We start from the raw sequence: 8,794 nt of genomic DNA on the forward strand, positions 1-8,794 counted from the left end.
TGCAATTTTACAACTATGATATCCCGCCATTTTGAAATAAATTCGAAGAAATCCACGACTGAAAGTCAGTTTTCCATACATGAAAAATTATATGATATTTTCAACAAAAGTCCGTTGTTTGCATCTTTTATAGTAAAACCAGTCAAGTTTGTGAAAAAAAAAAATGTTAAAATTTTACCCAGGAAATAGAAATTTTGTTGTCGCCATGACATCACGAGGCTTTATTGCATGGGTAGCCATGCAATACAGCCTTAGGCGACATGAGTGTATTGTCCTAGACCAGCCAGTATTACACCCCTAGGTATGAAAGAAAAGATATGTATGTTCTGCTTCGTACCTTATCCGAATATAAATTATGTCATTTCTAAATATTTTAATTGAAATTAGAACACAAGACTGACATTCTTTTGAACGCTGTATTAGGCTGCTGGATTGGTATTATTGGACGAGTATAATGTACACATCTGAGTCCCAAGTCTTTTTATGAAACCAAGCGAGCCACCCAACCTGAAAAATCCTGCAGTGCAGGTTAGCAGGAGGTGCACCAGCACTCAATGCTTAAGATTTCAAATGCTGGATTTAAGAAGGCCGCGAAAACAAAAATATGACCAAATAAGATAGTCCTTATATTTAACATGACCGAATAAGATAGTTTTTATTAAATGTTAACGAATAAGACAGTCTTAATTAAACAGTCTTAAAACGAATAAACATCCAGTGGACATCTAAGAAACATCTGTAGACACTGTATAAACACTGTAACCTCCAAAATAGGACATCTCCGTAAAGTTAGGTCCAATGTATGCTGGTCCTCTAGGATCCTACACCAAGTTTAGAACATTGCAACTTATTTACACAGAAATCATTCCAAATTCTACAACAGAGAAAACATCATTAGTTCCTGCACAAATATAGACAATGTATGCATGCTGTCTAATCATTTGATATTTAAATCTCTGATATTTGTCAATAAAATTGTTTGAAATTGAACTCAAACACTTGCAACTTAAAACAAACATTCTGATGATTAAATTATAATAACTGTATATATAGAACTAGATATCACACCATACATCTGGAATTTTATAGAAATCCAGAAATTTGCCATTTGTCCGAATGTCAATCAACAAGCCATATTTCTCACAGACTTCAGACCACTGTCATTCTAATCTTACCATGATCTGATAATTACGTACATTGTATTGAAATATTTTAAAGCTTTTAAGGATGCTCTGATGAATTTTTTTTTTTTTTTTTTTTAAGACTTTAACTGTTTTTCTAGTATAGATTTTTGGAAAAAGGAGTTCATATCAAAGTTGACAATGGAATAAAAAGAATATGATAGTCAGATAGTGTGCTTGGTTTTGAGCTTTTACATTGTATGAATCAGATACTTATTTGATGCGAATTGTGGCGGTGGCATTATTTAAAGTTCATTCTATACTGAAATATTATTATGAAAGACTAAGCATGTTAAATTTTTGCAGAACTTATACAATCCGAAAACAGGAAAAGAATATAGAATTTGAACTTGTATATATATTGCTCCTATACCTGTTAAATTTTGAAGATGAAAATATTTTTTGTTTTTTGGGGTATTTTTTTTACAATTTTCACAGATTCAGCGCTTCACAGAAAAAAGTGCAGTTCAAAAGAAAACAAGTTGTTGTTTCTAAAACAATCATGAAAATAGAGGGTCAGTGTGCTTGATTTTTTATGACGATAAAAAAGTTGTTATTTTTTTCAGCTACTTTTGTTAAAAATTATAATTATTTTTAGCTTCATTAAAATGTTAAAATGAAAACCCGATAGTTTTGAAACAAAATAATAAGCTTTATAGATTGTGGGACAGTACTTCGACAAAATATTTTCTAATTTAGAACGTTTACAATTTGTATAATAATATTGTGGAGACAGTGCCAATTGTACAAAATAGTTAAATTATCAAGAGACCCAGTGTATATGTACCACTGAAATTCCTATTTTAGATACTGATCTAGTACTGTATGGAACCTGCCTCAAAATGATCACTCATTGCACATTAAATTACCATGATACGGTCTCGCTCTAAAGAAAATTGAAAACAAATAAAGTTGATTCCTTAAGATGGCCGGTTCATGTCTTAACTTCATGATAAGGGAGACAACTTATGATAAGGGAGACAACTTATGGTTTGTTTTGTGTAGACGCTTGATTATTGACAGATGTATCAATGCAAGCTCTGCAAACTCTTGAACGACATACATTGTACATGTAATTATGCTGAACAGGGTGCATCTTTTGAAATTATTCATAAATTAAATGTACTTATTTCAAAATAACAGTTATAACCTCCATAATCTAAGTTTGTGATTTTTTGTTTATTGATTAAATGCTGTTATAAATTTAGGATTGAAAATATTGACATCTAGGTGATATTTAAAAGGAAGATAACTACTTAATTGAAAATCGTTATCAATGACATAATGTTATAACTCTTGCTACATCTTGGTCTTCTATTCAATGATTATTGTATTACCATGATTTTCCTGTTCTGGTCTACAAGACAGATGGTCATAATAGCTCAAACCAGTATTTGTAGAAGAATAAAATTTGAAATTAACACTTATTTCCAATCAAATATTTTCAATTTATTTTTTTGTTTTCAATTAACTTACTTTATTTCATTAAACTAACAAATTAATCACTTAACAATAATATTCACAATTTTGAAATTTATGTATATATTATTAACTATAGAATATAGGAAAGAAGTCCTTAGAAGTGAGAATGTGAATTAGTAGTTTTAATGATAGGGTCAGTTCGTACGCGCCTCCCATGTCGGTCCAGTCTAGTCGTTTGTGTCCTGTCAGTTGGGAGGTTTTTCGTCAATGTCTTGTAGAGTTAGTATAAGGATTAAAGAACTGTACTTTTCTATATTCTATAAAACAAAAATTTGGAAAACAAGTTACAGGTACTCAAAAAACAAGACATGATATCAGATAGTTTGTTTACTACAATGGCTATCTGCAGGAAATTTGGAAGATTATTCATTATAAGAATGATTTTCAAAAATATACTGGTTAATGCAAGAGCTAAAAATGATCATACTGGCTCTTATAGACTTAAACATCACATTAACAAACGTGTCTTTATTGTTATAATATAAAATTCTTCATTGTTTGGAAAATATTACTACATGTAATTGTATAATTGGAAAATAAAAGCAGAGAAAAGAATTTAGAATTTTATCTTCTGCAATATTAATATGATTATATTATAAAACTTAACATTATTTTTAAATTATGGACGTTTCTGTTTTGATGAAAAAGTAGGTTTTCTTCTTTTGAATGAATAAATGTGCTACAATGCTTCTTCCGAGTCTCCCTTGACACAAGCCCTTTTTTGACCCCTGGCCAAGACAACATAGTCTCTAAAGTGGTAAAGAGAGTGGGAGGACTGGTTTGACGTTGTCAGTATAATGTAAAAGGTTGGGTGTGCTTGTTTGGTATCTTTAGTGAGATGCTCCAGTGAGATAGCACTATAAAAAGTTACTAAATGGCACAACGCTTAACATACTGCAGCCTCCGAAAATTTGGTCTGTGTAATAAATATTTACAGCATGTTCTCTGTCTACAATAACTAATCTATTAAATTGTAATTGTATATTATTAACAAAGTTATTTATTCACCAATTACTTGAATATTCATTTGTCAATACCTCTATAATCTGACTGAATGTAACATAAAACAGATGTACTTACTACTACATGTTTAATAACAAAATTGTTTTGCAAAATGTTTTTCTCATAATTTTAATATAGCATATTATGCCTTTATTTACATACACATTATTATAATGTGATGTTGTAATTTTCAGTTTGGAGGAAATAAAGACTATTATTACCTGAATGGAGCTCTGTTCATCACTAATGGCCACAATCAAGGAACGTCTGCCATCGGTTGTCACTATCCTGGTGGTTGTCACTAATTCCTGGTGGTTGTCTCAATCCTGCTGGTTCCCACTATCCTGCTTATTACGATGAAAAAAATATAGTATAATAAATAAAACAAATTAATTAAAAAATAAAATTATTTTAATCATTATCATAACAATATCATAAAAAAGCTCGCCTCTGGACGCTTGTTAATTTTAATTCAGGTTCCAGTTATACAATTACAATTCAAAATCATTGTGGATATTTTTCTTATAAAAAGACATTTTCGATTCTACAACATCTCTTCTGTCGTCCTGGATTTAGATGTCACTGGTTGGGATTGGGAATGGGGGTAGGGATGTTGGAAGGGCAAATGAAAAATATTTAAAATTATTTAACATGATACTTTATTTGGTCAGGATAACCTATATCGATCGTATTTTCCCGATAGAACTTTACAATTCATATACAACAAATGGTCCCTATCGAGGAATGATTGCCATCGGTTGTTGCTATCCTGATGATGTCACGGACTCATTATCCTGATGGTTGTCACTAATCTGATGGAGATATCCTTTTGAGATACTTACCATTTTGGATTGCCAGCAAAAGTCTCCAAACTATGCTGGAGCTGCCATTGGGGAGAAGTAGTGAAAACAATCAGTATGGTGGAAAACATATATGTTGATTTAAACCAGTGAATACATTGTTTATTGTTGAAGTTTCTATCAAAATTCATAGTTACTATTAAATTCCTTGTCTTCTTTTTGAGAAATAACATGAACAATAATTACAATTATTGTTAATGGACAAAAGGACGGACGAACCTGGACCACAGATAAATAGTATAAAGCTTGTAATTATAACAACATTCTACATAATAAGAAATAGAATCATCTTATAAATGACCACATTACAAGTGATGATTAGAAGCAAGGAGACTTACGAAAATATATAGAATTTACCAGAAAGGATGTGTTCACCTAATCTAACTGTAATTAGCAGAAAATGATAATTCAGTTTTTACCTCAGAAGTAAAGTACACTAATTAGATATATCCTACCTGTAATTATGATCTGTTTACCAAATTCTTTTGAACTCAAATATCAGCCTCAAACATCAAGCCGCGGACAAACTGAAGAAAAAAGATGAACAGTGAATTGACAATGAAATTGATTTTTAGCAATTATCATATATTAATTACTGAAATGGTATTGATCAGTTTTTGTTTTATATTTAGTATATATTTGGTAATCTCTCTGATTAGAAAGAAACAGAGGATATTGATATTAATCAAGGGGAGACAATTCCAGACAGAAACAGAGTCAACCTTAATAAAAATATAGAAATATTTAGTGTTGCATGGAGGGAACCTCCACAGCCCTTTTGTTTACAAATAAACAAAGGTGTTTGCATCTCAAGAAAAACATAGATAAAGTCTAAGGAAAAGTGTATTATGTAACCGTCACATCACAACGCATTATTTGTCACACCTACCTGCTGATCTCAGTACATATATAGGACAATGACAACCTGAACACTGGTTTTGATTTTTAAGAAGGTTCACCTCACATATCTGTGAATATATTTTTATTTTTGATTATTTCCCCATGTCAGAAACGAATTTTAACCAAAAACAGAGAATATTAATATCAATTAAGGGGGAGACAATCTAAGACAATTCAACATGAAACGTTAAGTACGCTCTTCATGGAACAACTCGTCTCTGTCCAGTCGGCATTCATATTGGCTTTGAATGCCAACTGAAACTTAAAGATCTTCAATTCTTAATTCAGATATTCATTATAATGATTCTAACATCAATGACTTCCATCACATTATTTTTAACTGAATAATGTATTTGATAATTGGACCACACCTTTGTGTCAAACATGTTCATTTTAACAAGTTTCATTTTCCCTCCATTTTCACCTGTGCTTTGTTCATTGACATTCCTTCGTTAATGTCATTTTCACATTTCCTAACCCATTTCTCCTCATTAGCAAGATCTGACCTACCTCATTTTGGTAACAAAGGATTCTTGTTCGTTATTTTTCCTTCCTTCGAATTTTCCGCTTCATTTGGCACTGGAAGGCAACTTTCAAGTCTGGACTTGTGGATTTTGGTCACAGGTGCCCCAATGGTAATCCAGGCGGACTTTTTGTGATGACAGTTCCATTTTCTGATTGAAGGACAAAGGTTCTACAGCAATCGCACAGTCAATTCAATGCAGTTGTCCCCAACAGCACAGCACTACCCTTTAAAGTGTCTACGTTAACTATAAGTCGGAAAGGTTGCCGATAATTACGGGGACAAATTACCTATTTTCTGTCTTTCCGTCTAGAAAAGTAATCCCGCCCTATACCAGAACACTCTAGTATTGTACGTTTATCCTTTTGGAGCGAGCGCCGCTGTTAGAGACAAAAACGATGAAATTGATTACGATTGTCATAGAACCATTTTTCAATCAAATCCTGATGGTTGTCACTATCCTGATGGATCAAAAGGCCCAGATGCTGGATCTGTTATTTGGGTCAAAATAGTGATATCATTAGTATGGTTGTAAACATATGATTTAATAAATAAGACCAGTCAATGCATTGTTGTCTATTTTTATAGTTAATATTCTATTAAAAATGTGAAGTTTTTGTTTTATTTTTCTTCTTAAATACTTCATTTTAACCTATCTTTCCTTTTCCAAATGTTCTAGACCTAAATGCCAACTTAAATATTTGATGTATTTTGAAAATGAATATTTTTTTCTTGTAAAAGGAATTTGATTTTACCACTTCTCTTCCAACCATCATAGTGTGGAGTGGAATGGATTTGGTTGGGATTGAAGAGGGTAAGGGAGGGGGACAATTAGACACGGCAATATCACTGCAGTTTAGTTTCACAATTCAAATATAACTTTTCCTTTGAGTTTTAATAGTAAATTTACCTGAATGGAGCTCTGTTCGTCATTAATGGTCACTCTCAAGGAACGTCTGCCATCATTTGTCTCCTGGTCGTTGTCATAATCCTGGAGCTGCCATTGGGGAGAAATAGTGAAAACAATCAGTATGGTGGAAAACATATATGCTGATCTAAACCGGAGATTACATTGTTTATTGTAATAGTTCCTATCAAATTTGCAGTTACTATTAAATTCCTTGTCTTCTTTTTGAGATTAAGTAACATTAACAATAATTAATGGACAAAAGGACTGACAAACGCTTGACCACAGATGAAAAGCGAATATAACAGCGACTATCTGATGACAGTTTGCAAAACATGCACATTTGCAATAGAACTGAAATTAATTATACAATTTTGGTAATGATAGTTTTATAGGGAATATACCTTAATTAAGCTCTGCTAATTACTAATGGTCGCTATCATGGAACGTCGGCTATCGGGTGTCACTGTCACTTTCTTCATGGTATCGCTATCCTGAAAATATGAAAATATTTGAAACAATTATTACATGCTGATTTTTTTATTTACATTTTATTTACAAATTTTTTTTTCTTTTTTTTTTTTTTTTTTTTTTTTTTGGTGTTTTTTTTAGTTTTTTTGTTTTTTTGGTTTTTTTTTCTTTTTTTTTTTTTTTTTTTGGTTTTTTTTTCTTTTTTTCATAAAATTTTTTAATACCCCAGAACATTTGAAGACTGCCAAGGTTGGGGCCTTGGGGTCAGCCTTTTTAAATATAAACAGATGTCCCCTCGCAGGGGGGCTTTCATTCATCACACATTGACATTATAGACTTCTCTCTTTCTGTCTTTCTTTCTCTTTCTTTCTTCTTTCTTTCTTCTTTCTCTCTCTTCTTTCTTTCTTTCTTCTTTCTTTCTTTCTTTCTTTCTTTCTCTTTCTTTCTCTTTCTTTCTATAAACAGATGTCCCCTCGCAGGGGGGCTTTCATTCATCACACATTGACATAAGAGACATTCTCTCTTTCTGTCTTTCTTTCTCTTTCTTCTTTCTTTCTTCTTTCTCTCTTTCTTACTTCCTCTTTCTCTCTTTCTTTCTTTCTCTCTTTCTTTCTTTCTTTCTTTCTCTTTCTTTCTATAAACAGATGTCCCCTCACAGGGGGGCTTTCATTCAACACACATTGACATTAGAGACTTTCTTTCTTTCTTTCTTTCTTTCTCTTTCTCTTCTTTCTTTCCTCTTTCTCTCTTTCTTTCTTCCTCTTTCTATCTTTTCTTTCTTTCTTTCTTTCTTTCTTTCTTTCTGTTTTCTTTCTTGTTTCTTTCTTCTTTCTTTCTCTTTCTTTCTCTTTTTCTTTCTTTCTTTCTTTCTTTCTTTCTTTCTTTTCTATCTTTTCATTTTCTTTCTTGTTTCTTTCTTCTTTCTTTCACTTTCTCTCTTTCTTACTTTCTTTCTTTCTTTCATCATGTATTTAAATACATGCTGCACTTTTATACTTCCTTTCACTCCTTTTTTACATACAATTTAATTCTACAACTTCCGTCTCTTCCTGTCGTCCTGGATTTAGATGGCATGTGGTGGAATTGGGAGGCTGAGCGAGGCGGGGCGGGACGGGTAATTATTTAAGGATATCACATTTCCTTAAATGGGGCGGAGCAGGGTGGGGCGGGGAATGCGGGGAATTATCTAAGGATATCACATTTCCTTAAATGGGGCGGGGCGGGGGGTGGGGCGGGGAATGCCGGTAATTATCTAAGGATATCAAATTTCCTTAAATGGGGCGGGGCAGGGTGGGGCGGGGAATGCGGGGAATTATCTAAGGATATCACATTTCCTTAAATGGGGCGGGGCAGGGTGGGGCGGGGAATGCCGGTAATTATCTAAGGATATCACATTTCCTTAAATGGGGCGGGGCAGGGTGGGGCGGGGAATGCCGGTAATTATCTAAGGATATCAAATTTCCTTAAC

The 8,794-nt window shown here is 32.7% G+C and overlaps 1 long non-coding RNA gene across 5 annotated transcripts; it reads right to left on the minus strand.

Moving 5' to 3' along the window:
* Nucleotides 1-402: 402 nt before the first annotated feature.
* LOC138311311 (uncharacterized) lies at nucleotides 403-8,547 on the minus strand. Of its 5 annotated transcripts, none has more exons than XR_011206566.1 (7): nucleotides 7,260-8,547; nucleotides 6,859-6,945; nucleotides 5,936-6,439; nucleotides 4,981-5,052; nucleotides 4,508-4,548; nucleotides 3,887-3,953; nucleotides 403-874 (listed from the first exon to the last, which is right to left on the minus strand). It is a non-coding gene; the product is annotated as an uncharacterized lncRNA (long non-coding RNA). The 5 variants fall into 5 exon arrangements; XR_011206564.1 differs by having other exon boundaries at nucleotides 403-821; nucleotides 3,887-4,009; XR_011206562.1 differs by having other exon boundaries at nucleotides 403-821; nucleotides 3,887-4,012.
* Nucleotides 8,548-8,794: the final 247 nt, after the last annotated feature.

The sequence above is a fragment of the Argopecten irradians genome, unplaced genomic scaffold, assembly GCF_041381155.1.
Source record: "Argopecten irradians isolate NY unplaced genomic scaffold, Ai_NY scaffold_0017, whole genome shotgun sequence".
Taxonomy (NCBI): domain Eukaryota; kingdom Metazoa; phylum Mollusca; class Bivalvia; order Pectinida; family Pectinidae; genus Argopecten; species Argopecten irradians.